Genomic DNA, 17,400 nt, shown 5'->3' with positions numbered 1-17,400 from the left:
TTCCCCATTACATCAGTTTCTCTGGCCCAGCATTACCGTGGTGGATCCTCTGTTTCTTCCTGCCATCAGATCCAGACTGGATGCCGTTCTGGAAGCTATGCTTTAGTCCAACACGAGTTATGGGGATCGATACAGGGATAACTGGGTGAAATGTAATGGCCTGTGATATCGCAGAGCTCAGAGATGATCTAAGGGGCCCTTGTGAATCTATGAACATTCCCTCCCCTCCCCCAGCACACCTGATCCCATCTTCCTGTGACCTGTGTTGTGTCCTAGTGAGCTCACGGGAGGAGATGAAAGCTTAGGGCCAAGCAGGAGATTCAGGTGTGACATTGGCTGAAGAAGTGGGACATCAGGCTGAGACAGTGATTCGGACAGGATAGCCCATGGGTGACACTGGCCAAGCTGGAGAGAGGCAGGTATGATATTGGTCTCTGTGGAGCAATTTCAATAGCACATCTAACATGTGCCATTGACACAGGCAGGGCAGCTTGACTGGGACACTGGCTCAGGTGGAGTGGGCCAGCTGGGCCAACTCTGCCAGTTCACCGACAGCTGGGGAGGGGGCAGATGCAGTGGCAGCAATAGGGCTGCTCTGGCGGGTCATCAGCCCAGGTGGTGCCAGGCATAATTCATCTGTGACATTACAACTGTGCACTCAATAGCCAGTTGCCCCAGGGGATGCATTCCCACTGCCCCACTCCCTGGAGGGTGCATCCCCACAGTAGACTGTCTCACTGCCTCTGAAAGGGGAGAGCCAGGCAAAGCAAACCTGCACCGGCTTTGGTGCTGATCTCTCCGTCTTCAACGAAGCAGGAGCATCTAAGCTGTAGGTTTATTTCTGAGCTGGCAGCCTATGGGCAGCCATCCTGCTTCTCTCCCGCTGGAGGGCAGTGTTGGCCCATGGTATGATGCTCTAGCGCCATTGGGAAGGGGAACCAGGCTGAAACTCCCTCTGAAGCAGGGTTTTGGATAACATGATTAAACATGAGGTTCTGAAAAAGAACATACACGGGAAAAGAATGGGGTGTGTAGGGGGGAATCCGTGAAACCTCATTGGAATGGATATTTCTGTTCCGTTTAAAGGGGCAGCACGGGTCAATGGGGCTGGGTCCATGGGTGAGAAGAGCATTAGTGGTCAGCAACCAATGCAGCTCAGTGCAGGTGTGACCCAAGGCCTGGGGATGTCGGGCAGTGGGGATGGCCCGCTGCAAGCTGGAGCTCTGGGTCTGACCCCGTCTCCATAACAGGCTGATCAGTAGGGGGAAACTGTGATAGAGACAGAAGTAGGACTGAGGGGTGAAAACCTTGTCTAGTGCAGGGCCCTATGGGAGGGAGCAAGGGAATGGGAGCTTGCCAGGAAACAAACAGAAAGGGAGCAGGAATATGCCCAGACACTGCTGTTTTTTCCCCAAAAGCTCCACCTGAGACCTGCCAATGCCAATCGGCCAGACAGAGACGTCACACCCTGGCTAAGGTCAGATGTGCCCACTTCCAGGGTTTGGCTTTATGGCGATCTCAAATTGCAACCCAATGTAAAACCTTGCACAGAGATGTCCCCTCAAGCCCAGCTAGTCCTATAGGTCCCTGTAGGACCTCACTGCATCTTACCCTGGTATGTTCTGAGCAGAAGGTCACACCTACTCTCCTCTATACTGGAGGAGATAACAAGGTGCGCCTGGCACCGTGACACAACACGATTGTGCAGGTTTCTAACACCTGCTAACAGGGTGCGTCAACAGAAAAGCTCCCCAGCCTTATTAGAGTCTTCCACCCCTGGAGCATGTGGTCTCTCTGTATAGCACTCACATGCTTGTTTTTATCGGGAGCTGGGTGTGTACCAGCAACCAAAGAGTTAACGAAACATCGCTGAAAAGTGAAGTTTCGTCACTGATTTGTATGCTCTGACCACCAGACAACACATTGCTCTCAGAGCTGGGACTGGAACCCAGGAGTTCTAACTTCCAGAGGCTCCCTGCTCTAACCACTAGACCTCAATCTCTCCTCCCCAAAGTGGAAATGGAACCCAGGAGTCCTGACCCCCAGAGCCCTCTTCAGCCCATTACCTTAAGCTTTCATCTGCACCCCTTCTGAGCTAAGCACACAGTTGCTGCCTCCCCCTCCCCCAAATAAATTAATGACAAAACAATGGTTTTTAAGTCAGCAGCGCTCAGAGCTGATTGCATTGTGTGCTCCCGGGGGACACCTGCCTTCCTATTTACACTCCATTGTTTGTGTTTTTAACTCAGCTTTGTTCTCTGATCCTTTGCAATTTTCTTTTTGTTTTTTTTCCTTCTAAAGTTTTGGTTTGTTTGTCTGTTTTGATCCATTATTCAACCAAACCTTCTCTTTCCAAGGTTCTGTGATGTGCTTCAGCCTGGCTGGCTGCAGGCCAGGGGGCACAGGCATCTGGGGAGTCCAGCTCTTGTGCAGTTTACAGATCCTGTTAGAAAAATGCATAAATGGTATTGGGCATGTGTGTAGCACTTTGCATGGCACACACCTTAACTAATTCACCCTCAACTATCTGGGACCTAAGTCAGTTTTATTATCTCCATTCTACTGATGGGGAAACTGAGGCACAGAGACAAGCCGTGGCTTGCCCATGGTCAGACACCGACTCGGGGCAGAGCCTTCAAAGGCAGGAGTTCCCACCTCTCAGTCCACGGGGTCACTCTCTCTCTCTTGGGCTGAAGTGGGACTGGTGTAACTCCAGTTTTCTATGGGAACAAACCCAACCATTACATTAGTGAGGCCAGATCCTCAGCTGGTGTAAATCAGTTCAGCTCCATTGACATCAGCAGTGCTCATTGTTTCACGGTAGGTCAGCAAAGGGAGAGACCATTAAGATCTGCCTATCCAAGCGGCATTTAGAGGCCTTTAGAAATACTTCGCATAGGTTAGATCAGTGGTTCTCAAAGCCGGTCCAGCGCTTGTTCAGGGAAAGCCCCTGGAGGGCCAAACCGGTTTGTTTACCTGCTGCGTCCGAAGGTTCGACCGATCGTGGCTCCCACTGGCCGCGGTTTGCTGTGCCTGGCTGATGGGGGCTGCAGGAAGCGGCGCGGGCCAAGGGACGTACTGGCCGCCCTTCCCACAGCCTCCATTGGCCTGGAGTGGCGAACTGCGGCCCCTGGAAGACACGATCGGCCGAACTTGCGGACACGGCAGGTAAACAAACCGGTCCGGTGTGCCAGGGGCTTTCCCTGAACAAGCGGCAGACTGGCTTTGAGAACCCCTGGGTTAGATAGAATAATCACCCAGTCCATCTCCCTGTGACCCCTACAGTATGTTCTAACCCCTACAGTACGTTCTAGCTTTAAGTGCCTTCCTTGGGAAGAAGACCCCACAGCCTGAGAGATCTGTTGTCTTAAATTAGGTGGAATATATGGGCTCAAAGAGCCAAAGGTGTCAACATAACCTAGTCACTGCCCAACATTAAACAGTTTTTAAAAAGGTTCAGCATTTTTTATAGAGAGACCTTGGCCTGTTTAGCACAATGGCAAACATACCATTAAGCATCACATCAATCTTTTATTAAAGATAGGGAAAAGAGTGAAAGCATTGGAAATGAATGAAGCATGCATTTCAAAGTGAGAGCATTTGAAATGAATCAGGCTTTCATTTTAACAACAGCCCTTATTCCCTTCCTCTGTAGCTGGAGAGAGTTTTAGAAAGAAACCCCCCTAACCTGTTTGACAATCTCTTAGATGGCATCAAAGGTGATAAGTGTCCAGTCCTCCCAGGGGGTGCTCAGGTTTTAGCTGGAGCTAGTGGAGGTGGAGATGTCATCTGGCTCCCTCTCTCTGGCCTGGTCTGGTCAGGAAATCTCTCAGGATTAGGATGAAGGTGCAGGGTCCCAGGAGACAGTGGGGGTAGCAGCCATGATGGTGAAGCTCGCTCCTTCCCCTTCACCCAGTGTAGCAGTAGCCTCCGTCTGCTGTTCTGTATCCCCCCCCCCCCAAAGTTTAAGAACACCAGAAGGGAATGGTGTGTGGAACAGCCCATCCTCTCATTATTTTGTCCACCACCAATAGGTCTTATTTCCAAAACTCTGATTTTCGGTCTCACGTGGTTCTCGTTTACCAGGAATGATCTGAGCAACACTGTCCTTGAATTATAGCAGGAGGCCTTTTTGTTTGGACTAATTCACTCTGTCTCACTTTGCAACTTTCCCCACCAACATTTGTCACTCTAGGTTGTTGTGACATTCCATGAACTTTCACTCACTTTTCACCCACTGAGCTCACAATTAGTGCAAATTTGTAGGCTCAATTATCACAGCTAATCTCATGGGCAAGAGGTTTTCCCGGATAATCAGTCTAACTTTTCCATCTCCCATGGCCCCAATAACATTCTCCTTCCTTCCCCCTGGCCCTAAATAACTCCTCTCCCTCTGGGGTATTTCTACCCTACAGCTCTTTCTCATCTCCTTACCATAGTCAATGCTTAGCCCAGTCCAGAAAGACTTAGAACATAAGAATGGCCAGACTGGGTCAGACCAAAGATCCATCTAGCTCAGTATCCTGTCTTCCGACAGTGACCAATGCCAGGTGCCCCAGAGTGAATGAAAGGAACAGGTAATCATCAAGTGATCCATCCCCTGTTGCCCATTCCCAGCTTCTGGCAAACAGAGGCTAGGGACGCCAAAAGCTTGTATGAAAGAGACAAGGTCGGGGAGGTAATATCTTTTATTGGACCAACTTCTGTTGGTGGAAGGGACAAACTTTTGAGCTTACACAGAGATCTTCTCCAGACCTGCAGAAGAGATTACCTCACCTACCTTGTCTCTCTCATTTCCTGGGACCAACATGGCTACAACACCACTGCAAACAACATTAGCTTTTTATATCATTTGACTAAGGGCCTGTTTGATCCAAAGTCTATTGAAAGACTCCCACTGTTATGCTTTCTATTTCAGCCATGCCCAGAGGCACCAGCTGGGATCAGGGCTCCATTGCGCTAGATGCTGTACATACACATAGCAAGAGCCAGTCCATGAAGAGCTTGCAATCTAAACAGACAAAAAGTGGAGGAGGAAATAAAAGCAGAGAGACAGGATGGCCCAGACCCACACTGGAATTTAGGCAGCTAACTCCCACTGAAATCAGCAGGAGTTAAGTGCTTAAATACCTTTGAGGATCTTGGTTCAAGTGACTGGCCCAAGGTCATGCAGCAGGTCAGTGGCAAAGTAAAGGATATGAATCAGGCTCTCTGAATTACCAGCCCTAGCCATTGGGCCACACTATCTCTGCATTAGAGGCCCCATCCTCAGTTGGTGTAAATCAGCATTGCTTCATTGACTTCATCTTTTTTTCCCCTTTGACTTCAAGGGCTTTCGGGTCAGGCCCCGAGAGATCACAGCAGAGTATTTTTAACATGCTGGTTGGAAATGGGTCTGTTCTTATGAGCAGATGCCTCTAGCAGGGCCAGTGATGGCAGCTGGGGATAGCTGGTTCTGCTGAAGGTCACGCTCATTACATGGAGACCTGTTGTTGCAAGCACATTCGCATAAAGAACCACAATTTTTACTGTCTCAGCCAGGTTTTTTTAAACCACTTTCCACCTGCCTCGGAATTATAAGTGAAACCCTCTGCTTTATTGTCATGGTTATTATAGTGGCTTGCTTCACAGGTGGATGAGCAGCGCAGCAAGAGACCCTGCCTACGTCCAAGTGCCACAACTTCAAGGGGCTTTGGGGAATACATTTTTTTTTCTTTACATTCAAGTTCAAAATTTTTGGGGGGGGTGGCTTTTGTTTTTAACCAATTAAAGGAGCAGTAACATGCTTGGGTTTGCTTCATGGTCTGTCTCTAATCTCATCTCGGACTAGAGTTGTACCCAGAAGCCATTCATGTCACGGAAAATAATCTGAACTGGGATTGCCCTGGAGCTGGCAAAGGGGATTCAGCCTTTGTCATTGGTTGTATGGCAGCAGCACCTGGAAGCCTCATCTAAGATTTGGGTCCCATTGTACCAGGGCTGAACACGAAGATGGTAAGAGACAGTCCCTTCCTGGGGAGCTCAGGCCCAGATCCTCCGAGGTATTTAGTAAAAGAAAAGGAGTACTTGTGGCACCTGAGAGACTAACAAATTTATTTGAGCATAAGCTTTCGTGAGCTACAGCTCACTTCATCGGATGCATTCAGTGGGTTTCATTGGTGTTCCTCCTTTGAGGTCTCCAAAGAACTAGGGAAGCTGTGTCTTCAGTCCCTTCCTTCTTCACTCGAGACCCTGGCCCCAGCTCTTCACTCTGCCTGATGCCCCTCACAGCCGCATACCCATTTACCCCCACTTATCCCCACTCAAAGGTTCTTTTGTTTATTTGGTGAAATTATAGAAATCAGCAGGTCCCCAACTTTCCATTCTGTTCCTTGGGCTCCAAGTGCTCACATTCACTCTCCGCACCTTTGTTACACGTTTTCTTATCTCTCCCCACCAGTTCCAGATTCAATTTCTCATCATAATAGAAACAGCAGGATCCCATGTGTAGGGCCTGAAGTTACTGCCACTGGACTCTAGGGGGCAGTCTCCCCCTTTCAGCCTCTGATGGCCACCATGACTTTCTAAAGGGATTCTTGGCCCATTATCTAGCAGGATCGCTCCTGTACGGTGGTATGACTGGATGAAAGAGCAAGAGGCTCAGCTGGCTTGGAGAAGTTCAACTACCAGCTTCTATCAACCAAGACTATTCTCTATAAGGACAGGTCATGGAGGAGCCAAGACCTGGTAGGTGAGTAATAATTCATTGCATTTCTATAGCTCCTTCCATCTGAGGATAACAAAGGCTTTCCAGACTCTAATGAGTGATTCTTCTTGACCCCCACCACACAAGGAAATTCACTATCATCACCCTCAGGTAGAGGCTGCAGCATCTGTGAGCTGGCCGTGGTGCTGAATGCTGATAATGCTTTGTCCAGCCCTACGGAGTCAATTAGAATCATAGAATATAATTGAAGAAAAGGAGTACTTGTGGCACCTTAAAGACTAACAAATTTATTAGAGCATAAGCTTTCGTGAGCTACAGCTCACTTCATCGGATGCATCTCTCAATTTGATGCTTATGCTCAAATAAATTTGTTAGTCTCTAAGGTGCCACAAGTACTCCTTTTCTTTTTGCAAATACAGACTAACACGGCTGCTACTCTGAAAAGAATATCCTTGGCCTACACTGTTTTAGGGACCCAGTGAGTCAGGCTGGCTGAGTTGCAGCATTTTTACTGTTGTGGCCACTTGGGTTGAAAAACCCAAAGTGGAAAGAGGAGATGAGGAAGGACAGTAGCCATGGAGTTTGGAGAATGGTAGGAACCGGTATCTTCCAAGCAGAGAAGATCTGAAGTTGAGCCTCTGAGCAGCTGGTGCCTTGTCCCAGAGGGGAGGGAGTAATTAATCATGCTTGGTACTCAGTGGTGAATCTCAAAATACTTCACAAAGGAGGCTGAGTAACATTATCTCCATTTGACTTGGGGGAAAGCTGAGGCACAGAAAGGAGAAACGTTTAAAAATTATTTATATTCTATTAGCACTTAGAGATCTCAGGGAAGATGAGGGCCCCATTGTTCTAGGTGCGGTACAGACACAGAGTGAGCCCTGCCCCCGAGAGCTCACACTGTAAAGGTGACAAAGGATGGATTATCAACCCTGCCTTACAGATGGGGAAATGGAGGCCCAGAGAGACACAGTGACTTGCCCCCGGTGATGCAGGAAGTCTGTAGCAGAGCGGGAAATGGAACCTCAGTCTCCTGAATCCTGATCTGGTGCCCGCAAGAGTAACCTAAGGCACAGAAATGGACAAAGGATGTACCCACAGTGTTTTGGTGCCAGAGCCTTCAATCACTTTTGATGCCCATCATTCCATTCCGACTGCTAGACCATGCTGCCTCATAAGCAAGTGGGCTCAGTCAACAATAATTAAAGGAAGCCCAGCCAATGAATCACAAGAATCCGCCAAAGTCGATATCAGCCAGTGGGTAGTAATGAAACCGAAATGCATATCCTTGGGGGAACCCTCCCCTATCCCCTAGCCAGGACTTTAAAAAAGGCATGAATTATTTATAATCTCTTTCAATCAAATAAACTTTGAGGTGCTCAAGTTAATTTTTGAGATCCTGAGAATCCAGAGTGCAGAGTTTTAAGAAGGCAAATTAAGTCCTTTATATATTACACTGATTAAAGCTTCATATCAATCTATCCAAATTTTCCAGATTTTCCAACCTGCACCCAGCAGCTTCCAATGTGACACTTCGGATCAAATGTTCAAAGAGGTCAGTGCTCAACCTGCACTGTGCTGGACTCTTGTGAAAATCTGGCCACCTGGTTTGGTGCCTAAGTAGGAGCTGAGCTCTTGAAAATCTGGCCTCAAGGATGCGAGCAGGGGGACTGGGGAAGAGTAATAAGTTGCCTGGGATCAGGCTTTCTCTGCAGGCAACAGGATCTTGTTGCCTGGAAGTCCTCTCCAACCCCTCCAGGTTGGCCTGGTTTCCTTCTGCAGAAGAGGGCCCCTTTCTTGATCTTTTATGGGGATATGTAGAATTTTTTATATTAGTAAATACTCAAAAATAACGATGGGTTATGGAAGGGACTGGAGAGCAGCCAGAGCTTCCTCCCATATATGCAGCAGGCACTGAGGGACCCATGGGGCATAAAAGGTCCCCACAGAGATAGGAGGAGCAGAGAGCAGGCTGGGGTTGGTATGAATGAGGCCCTTCCCTTGTAGCCAGCAGATAGAGAAGATCCCACCACCCACACAGACAGGAGCAGCACAGAGCATGGAAAAGGTACCGTGTTCAGTCCAACAGGCATGCCCATTTCTCTGTGATAATTCTTCTGCTGCTTCTTCTCCATGCAGCTCAGCATATTCCTATGGCAGGAGCTTACACCCCATCCACCATCCAATATGCATACCCCCGAGAGCTCATCTCCAGAACAGGTCAGTGCCCAGCACTTTGTCCCCTCAAGTTCTCTTGCCAGCTTCTGGGTGGAGCCAGCAAGTGCCAGGCTCGTCAGCCACAAGGAGGCTAGTCTGTGCTTCCTTTGATCCGGGTGCGCCCAGAGAATGCGATCAAGCCCCTGCCCCCTTTGTGGTACATGTAAGTTGCGCAGAGAACGACATCCAGTTGAGACCAGCTCCTCCTCGTCTTTTTGACTCAGCTGGTGGAGCAGCTGCCTATGGATTGCCAGGGACTCAGTGCAAGTTTTAGCTGCAGTAGCACGAGAGGCACGTGTCACTCTCTCGCTCTGCATGGGGACACCACTCATTAATTATGATACTGCCACACAGGTCGAGAAGCAGCTTGGTCTAGGGAAATATGCTCAGGAGCTCGAGTACTACTCCCTGCCCCCCATTTGCTGTGGTACCTTAGGCACATCCCTGAACCCCCATTGGTGCCTCTATTTCTCCACCTGCCAAATATCTGCTTATATGGTCCTCTTCACTGCAGCACCTAGGTTTGTCTAGACTGGAGTCTGTGGTCCTCTTGTAACTCCAGTTAATTGGTGGCTAACTCGAGTTAGCTGCGTGATTGTAAATGCTAGTCTAGATGCTCTGTGACCTTGTGCATGCAGGAGCTAATCTTTGTGGATTGTCTAGCTCGGCATTTACAAAGGTCCTTTGTAACTAGAGTTCACCGACAATCAATCAAAACACAATCACACTTCTAGTCTAGACAGAGCTATAAGGGTTGTGAGGGTTCACTCGGTTAATGTCTGAATGTGTTCAGGGCTGTAGGAGTATGGTTAGTTTAGACCCCAGTTTTATTTTATTTAAAGGAAAAGTTGTATCCAGGCTAATAATCAGAGAAATGTTTGGGTGGGGGCTGTAAAGGGGGCAATGAAAACAGAACTTTTTTACAGGATTTAGAGGCCTTACCCTGCTGTGTGGGAAACCCCAACAATCCTAACAGGCTGGTGTCAGAGAACTGGGAAATGAAACTGACACTTCTAGCTGCATTGGCCCCTCTGAACAAACTTCAGAGTCACAGATGAAGAGTAAATTTAGACGTATGGGCCAGATTTTGCTCCCACTTAACCCTGGTTTACATCAGCATAACTCCACTGAAATCAATGGGCCTAATTCTCCACTGCCTTGCATACAGGGCAGTAATTTACACCAGTGTGCAGCAGATGTGAAACATCACCATTGATAGATCAGGACTTGACAGTCATTTTGCACCGGTGTAAAGGATTCTGCGAGGTGCAAGGTGAAAATCTGGTGAAAGCAAGAGGAGAATCAAACTCTTTCTGCCAGGGTTAGTATGCTCAGCTGTTAATGATCAGAACGCAGGGAAGGGAATTTAAAACTGACTTAGACTCTGTCACTTTAGTTCCACTCTGTGCCCCATGGAGTCAAAGGCAAATCTCCCATTGATTTCAATGGGGTCAGGATTTCACCCCAGATGTGGACTTCACTGAAGTGATGCAGCATGTGCTGGATGGAATAATTCACCTTGTGCATTAATGCACTGACAAACTCACAGACAATGGCAATTAGGCTCCTTAACTCAGACATTGGCAACAGAATAAACAGATGCTATCTCTAATTTCTCCTGCCTAGGATCCCCCATCGGCAGGTTAAATGCTTGACATGTACGAGGGAGCCTTAGCGGAGGCAGAGAGTGATCATCCTTTGTCCTTCTCTAGTAGTGTGCCTTGAGGACTCTCAGCACTTTGTGCCACTGAAACCTCTCAACCTTGCTATGAACTGGGTCTCTACAGCTGCCCCCAGTTTACAGATGGAGAAACTGAGGCAAAGAGGCTGCAGCCAGCATTTTCAAACCAGCCTATTAGTGGATGATTTATTATTTGCATTGCAATAGCACCTAGGCACCCCAGTTGGGACCAGGACACCATTGTGCTAGGTGCTGTGCAAACCAAACAAGACGACAGTTCCTTACCCAGAGCTTACAACCCAAGTAAAAGAAATCTCAGCCAAGTTTACACATGGAATCAGCCTCTGTGCTAGGGTAGAACCCTGAGGCCCTACCTCATAGTCCCCAGCTCTAAGCAAAGTATACATCTCCCTGCCATCTAGCACCTATCAATTAGGCCATCTAAGGTATCTCCAAGATGCCCTGTCACTGTGGTATCTAAGCACCACAGAATAACACAGATGCTCAATGCAGCCTTCATATTCCGTGAGTCACTTGGCAACAGGAGACACGGCGACCAGGCTCTCATCAGTTTGGGAAGGTGGCTTAGAGTCATCGGGGGAGCTTGTGTCAAGGCTGAGGAGGGGCCAGGCTGAATTTTGGAAATGCTCTTTCTTCTGACACACTCTCCCCTGCCATGGTCCTGTTTCTATGGCAACAAGGAATAACCTGTGTTAATTACCACATTGGTTCTGCCTGTGGAGTCCTGGCCAGAAGACATATTATTTGGGTTATAAAGCAAGAGCTCTGCTCTCTCACCCAGGGATAGCAGGTGGTGGGAAACGAAGCAAGGGGAGATCCTGGCTCCAGCAAGCCATAGGAAAAAAACAGCATGGTGGTGTGGAGGGTCTGGGGAAGGGCAGTCACTTGTTCAAATCCAGCAGCAGGCTGGGAGTGAAAACTGAGAGCAGGTGACCCGTGTAGACCGAGTGGCTGGGCTTGGTCTGTTTGCTAACAAAGAGACAGCTCAATTGTGAAGGCCGTCTGCTGTCACCCTCATAACTAACTTCCCTGTGAGCAGCTTCACTGGAAAAGGAAGACAATGATTAGGCAACTGGGGTGCTGTGGCCACTGCTTTCCATGTGGAACAATGCCACCCCAGTCCATTGGTTGTCTCGTCTTGTAGCATAAGCTCCTTGGGGAAGGGACTATCTTTATTCTGTGTTGGTATGGCATCTACCACAGCAGCATCCGGGGTCCCTGCAGTACAAATTAATAACAGGAATGACCCTCAGTTTGTAAGACTAGGCGACAGGGATGGTGATGCTGTTGTGCTATTAACCATTAATCAGTAATTAATTAATCTCGCAAGCATATTCTATTATCACTTTGTATTAATTATGATGGCTATTTATTATTAATTGCTATTAGCAGAGCCCTCTCTTTGCCCATCTCACGGGCTCGTCTTCTCTCCCCAGCGTATTCCTGGCAGGTGTAATATACAAACTGCGCTTCTCCTCTGAGAGTTTCCACTGTTGTTTTTCTTCATTAACAGAAGAAATGGAAACACCTTCTGGACTTCGCTTGGTGCAAAGCTATACAGATCCTGTGGGCCTAATGAGATTTGTACAATGCCAGCTAGGCTATTAACAGAGCCAGTGGGAATCCACTAATCAAACAGAGCAGCGGTAACTACACGGAGCTGGATGGAATCTTGGCTTTTGCTTGCTTAGCCAATTTTGTTCATCTGCTCACACCTTGCACACTCAGTCCCACACCTTCTCCAAGTGCTCGCACACTCGCCACACCCTGACATACCCATAATTGCCACACACAGACCTTTTCACACTCACATGCTCATTTGTTCCACTTACATGGACATGCTTGATGCCCTCCCGCCCTGCCGTTTGTCACAAATCCATAGGGAGAGCTGGCAGTGTGTGTATATGTGGGTGCTGGGTGTGGAATATGAGGGAGGGGGGAACAAGCCAGGTTTGATTTAATCATCAGAGTTGTATAGGGGCCAAGGGTTGGAATGGCAGGGTGGGCTGCAGACCAGGATTGAGGGGCACTGGCCATGGTCTGGTTGGGACCAGTACAGCAATAGTAATAGAAGCTACAGGTTAGGCACTGAGTGATGGGAGAGGCTGCCTGCTTTGGAATAAATGATTATTATTATGTATTTGCATGGCAGTAGCTCCTAGGAGTGCCTGACTTGGATTGGGACCCTGTTGTGCTAGATGCTGCACACATGCAGAACACAGACAGCCCCTGGTGCAGAGAGCTTACTGTGACATGCAGCAGGAGAGCTACAACGCTCTTATCTTTCCTTTTTTCAGAGTAGCAGCCGTGTTAGTCTGTATTCGCAAAAAGAAAAGGAGTACTTGTGGCACCTTAGAGACTAACAAATTTATTAGAGCATAAGCTTTCGTGAGCTACAGCTCACTTCATCGGATGCATCCGATGAAGTGAGCTGTAGCTCACGAAAGCTTATGCTCTAATAAATTTGTTAGTCTCTAAGGTGCCACAAGTACTCCTTTTCTTTTTGCTTATCTTTCCTGTTGCTTGGCGCCATCTCCTGTGGCTAGAGGATGCAGCGGTGGTTGCCCTGTTGGCCAGGCAGCAGGGAAATGGGTTAGACCCTGAAGCACGTTCTGAGACAAGCTTACATGTCCAGCTGCCAGTCTGCTTGTTGGAAGGAAACTATAGCCTGGCAGCCAGTTGTGGTCTCGTCAGCTGTGCTGGCTACAGCATCCCTGCAGAGCAGAGCAGGTCAGGGTGCCCTTGCAGGAATTGGCCGAGTGCCTCAGAGAGAGAAGGCCCATTGATTGTCCTCTGCCAGCAGCATTAGCCATGCAGGAGAAAGCAGGGAGTCTCCAGGCCTCTGAGCCATATTATCTTCCCCATGCACATCTCCCCAGATATTCACCTCATGTCCTCCAGCACCCTCTATGCCAGCAAAGTCAGGTGTCCCCTTGGCCAGGTTTAGGGGGAAAAAAGAGCAGAGTGGACAAACCAGCAATTTAAAAAAACCCCGATTTAAACTCTTTGTACAGAACCTGATTTGGGAGGAGTCCAGCTGCGTTAGGTCAACCACAGGTGACGTTTTACCAAGGCCTGTGATTTCCTACAGGAATGCAGCCCAGAGACTCCCATATCCGGTGCCTCTGCTGTCCCAAAATAGGAACCGTGGCCCGGGCTCACTCCTGGATCCTGCTCCTGGATCCAATCCCCTCTCGCAAAGTAATAGGCAGAGATGGAACTTTCCTGACCACGTGTGCTCTTATTGCAAGACAGACAGGATGTTGACAATTTTGAGGTGGAAATAGGGGCCGGAGGAGAAGCTGCTAATTAGACCCGTCAGTTATGTCCTTAGCTTTTCAGATCCTAAATATGTCACCGTTTTATAGTCTTATCTTGAGGCCCCCCCAGGGCTAGAAGCTGGATTCCACTGGGAGCTGGGAATCTCTTTTCCATCAGGATAGGACTCCTGTCTTTAGCCCTTATATCTCAAGGATCAGATCCTCTGCTGGTGCAAACTGACTTCAGGGTTTGACCCTAAGATGTCAAAGCCAGGACTTTTGTGTGCAGAGGAAAACTGTCGCTGTTCTGGGACTGAAGCTTACGGAGATGGGGTGAGTGGTCCAGGCGAGGGGATGCTAAGGTGGAAAATCCTTTTCTTACCTGCTCTAAGGTTCAGGTCAAGGTAATGTTCTTTTGAGAAAATTCCACAACTTGAAGGAGGAGGAAAAAGTTTGCTCTGGTGGGTGGGAAAAAGAAGGAAAAAAGGCAGGTGTCTGAAGCTGCTTCTGGGTTTGGAGTGTTAGAAAAAGGGAAATGGATTGGTGGACCGAGTCCAGGTGAAGGGCTGGAAAGGTTTAGCACCCGGCTAAGCAAATTGTCACATGGGGTCTGATCCTACAGTGAGCTCTACCAACTTGAGGCCACAGCTACAAACTTTCTTCTTATGTTACAGTGATACCTTGAGGGCCCAGGCAAAGTCAGTGGTCTGCTATGGTGGGTGTTGTAAGGGGCAGCTCCTGCTCCAAAGAGCTTATAATCTACATAGACAAGATAGAAGGGTTTGAGGGGAAAAGAAAAGCCCAAGGTCACACAGCAGCTCGGTGGCAGAGCTGGGACTAGAGCTCAGAAGTGGGAATCTGGAGATTGGGGTTCTAAGCTCCATGCTTGTACAAGCAACGTATGAGTGAGCAAATGTGAATAGCATATCTGTATACAATACAGATTAAACAGTGCTGTGATTCTATTTCCCCCAGCCTCCGCCCCACCTGTGTGGTTGATGCATAAGTTGTTCTGTTCCCCCCCCAAAGAAAGCAAGCAAAATATTGTCTGCAAGCGTAGCTCCTGTGTAGTCCGCCCAAGAAAAGTCCCAACTTAAAACCAGCTGCATGGCTTCTTTGTTATAAAAAAGTATTTCATGCTTAAGTCACAACTCCTTGTCTTAATTATTTAAGAGCATGACTGAGCCAGAGTGAAAGCCGTATATTTATGCCACAAAGAGATAGCTGTCAGTGCTAGGTCCCCAGGCGATGGGCCCAGCTCACTGTTTCTATAGTTGCTCTGTGGGATCTGTCAACAGCTGATTGCATTGATACTCCCTGTCACTCTAATCTCCTCTTTGGGAGTAGCCCTAGAATAAATAAGAAATGAAGGGTCTGAGTCTCAGTGATTCTGCGCTTCTGCTTGGGGCAAGGATGGAGGGTAAAGGGGTGGGGAGTGGGGAGCAGAACTGTAAATTACCTTTGCCGTCTCCACATTCTGCCGTTTGCTGGGATCTCAGTGCTAGGTGAAGCAACTTCAGGGCTCTACAATGGCTGGAGGGACCTTCAAGGCACCATTTCTACCTGAGAGCCTTAGTGTAACTGGAAGTCAGGCCCAAGTGTAGGTCCTGATGCAGGAATCAGGGTCCCCAGGGAAGGGCAAATTTTCCATGTCACCCAAGAGCATCTGCATAAATGGTGGGAACAAGTTCTCCAGCTATTTGTTTGAACTGAAACCTTCCTCTTTGGAAAAGCTTTCCACCGTAGCAATTCACCACATTGACACCCCCACCCTCACTCCCAAACACCCTCACCATCTACCCCCACCCTCACTCCCAAACAACAAATACATTTAATAAACCCACTGAAGTTTATAATAAACCATTCAACCAAACCACAAAAATACCCCAAGCAGAGGTATTTCTACCCCCCAAAAGGGGGAAGTGCTAAAACGTCAACAAACTTGTCTAGGGACATTGTTGTTACTCCTGATTTTACATGGAAGGTGCTCAGATACCACCATGATAGGCAGAAGGATAAAACCCGTAGAACAAATAGCAATTATATAGAATCATACATATGTAGCGGTTGAAGGGACCTCAAGAAGTCACCAAATGTTCAAGTCCTTGGGCATTCGTGGGTAGAATCCTCCTGAACAGCACATTTTAAGCCTTGATATTCACCCAAAGCAAATTTGTTCATTCGATTGTCCTATTCAAAATTCACTATTTGCATGCTGTTGCTTAGCTACCTAAATCCTCCAGTCGGGGGACAGAAAAAAAGATGCCATGTGACATGCAACTAACCAACACGGCAGTCCACATTTTAAATATTCACAGCAAGCTGATTGCGATAAATTCCCAGATGGTGAGATTCCCCCACCTCCCCCGGCCCTTGTGGAGGAGCCAGGGCAGGACCTATGAACTGCTTAGATTCTGGAAGAGTGTATAAGTAGGATTTCAGCCATGCATAGAGGTCTTGTGCTACTGCCCTGTCTTGGGGTAAATTTCTCCAAGAGGGAGAGGGTGTAGGAAGTGTCTGAACAAATTTGCATATGTTTTGAATAATAAATTAGCTACACATGTGCAGATGCACACATGCCGCTGCATATCACGCTAACTAATATTGACTCTTTGTTTGCGTGGACTCCTGTCTGTCTGTATCCACCCAATGTCTCGTCTTAGCTTGCAAGTTCTTTGGAGCAGAGACCATATATTTGTTCTGTGTTCAGTGCTTAACACAATGGGGCTCAAGAGACTATAATAGCACAAATAAATAAATAAATAATAACAACAGTAACAGGCCAGCAGGATGTGCACATACCTGAAAAGAGACCTTGTGCCACAACTGAGCCATGGAAAAGTCATTACCTAATTGTCAGAGCAGAGGCAGCCGGGAACAGCACTGAAGGTCAGTGCCGGAGTCAGAGCCAATGGTCAGAGGTCTTAGAGTGAGCACAGAGGCAGGCCCATCACTACAGCTAGCAGGGTAATCCACCTTGTTGCATAGACATTTTCTGGAACTCCTCCTGGTCTTAAATAGGGCGCCTGGACCAATCAGGGGCCACAAGGGAAGCTGTCAGTCCAGCCTGCCAAGGCGGTACTTCCGGTGGCGCTTATTTGTGTGATAACGCATAGGGCCCCATCGTGGCTGCCATGTAGCAGTGTGAAAGGGTTGGCCAGTCTGTTGACCCAGGTTTTAGTCCCTGCAGAACCTCACCCCTTGTTTCTGTGACTTTACGTGGGTTACATAGAAAGAAGGGCAGGGGATGCTGCAGTGGGTGTGGGGGGCCCAGATCTGGATAGTAGTGAGGCTGTGGGTGAGGATTACAATGCACTGGCGGAGGGCGGGGAGGCAGGGGCTAGGAGTGGATAGCGGGGAACTGCAAATCAGGGGAAGTTCCCTTCCAACCCCTCAGTTCGAGGTTGCCTTATGATCTGAAGCAAGAAGGTTTATATTTCAGTCCATTGCTGCTTCAGCTGGTAGGAAGCAACCGGAGCCACCTTCACCACTCAATTAAACTCTACGTTAGCATC

At 48.3% G+C, this 17,400-nt stretch overlaps 1 long non-coding RNA gene across 1 annotated transcript; it reads right to left on the bottom strand.

The window, feature by feature from the left end:
* Window positions 1-14,168: 14,168 nt before the first annotated feature.
* On the bottom strand, window positions 14,169-16,855 carry LOC119848831. Its single transcript, XR_005290364.2, has 3 exons — window positions 16,688-16,855; window positions 15,345-15,551; window positions 14,169-15,234 (listed from the first exon to the last, which is right to left on the bottom strand). It is a non-coding gene; the product is annotated as an uncharacterized LOC119848831 (long non-coding RNA).
* Window positions 16,856-17,400: the final 545 nt, after the last annotated feature.

The sequence above is a fragment of the Dermochelys coriacea genome, chromosome 26 (assembly GCF_009764565.3).
Source record: "Dermochelys coriacea isolate rDerCor1 chromosome 26, rDerCor1.pri.v4, whole genome shotgun sequence".
Classification (NCBI taxonomy): Eukaryota; Metazoa; Chordata; order Testudines; family Dermochelyidae; genus Dermochelys; species Dermochelys coriacea.
This window is presented reverse-complemented; position numbering and strand designations above follow the sequence as displayed.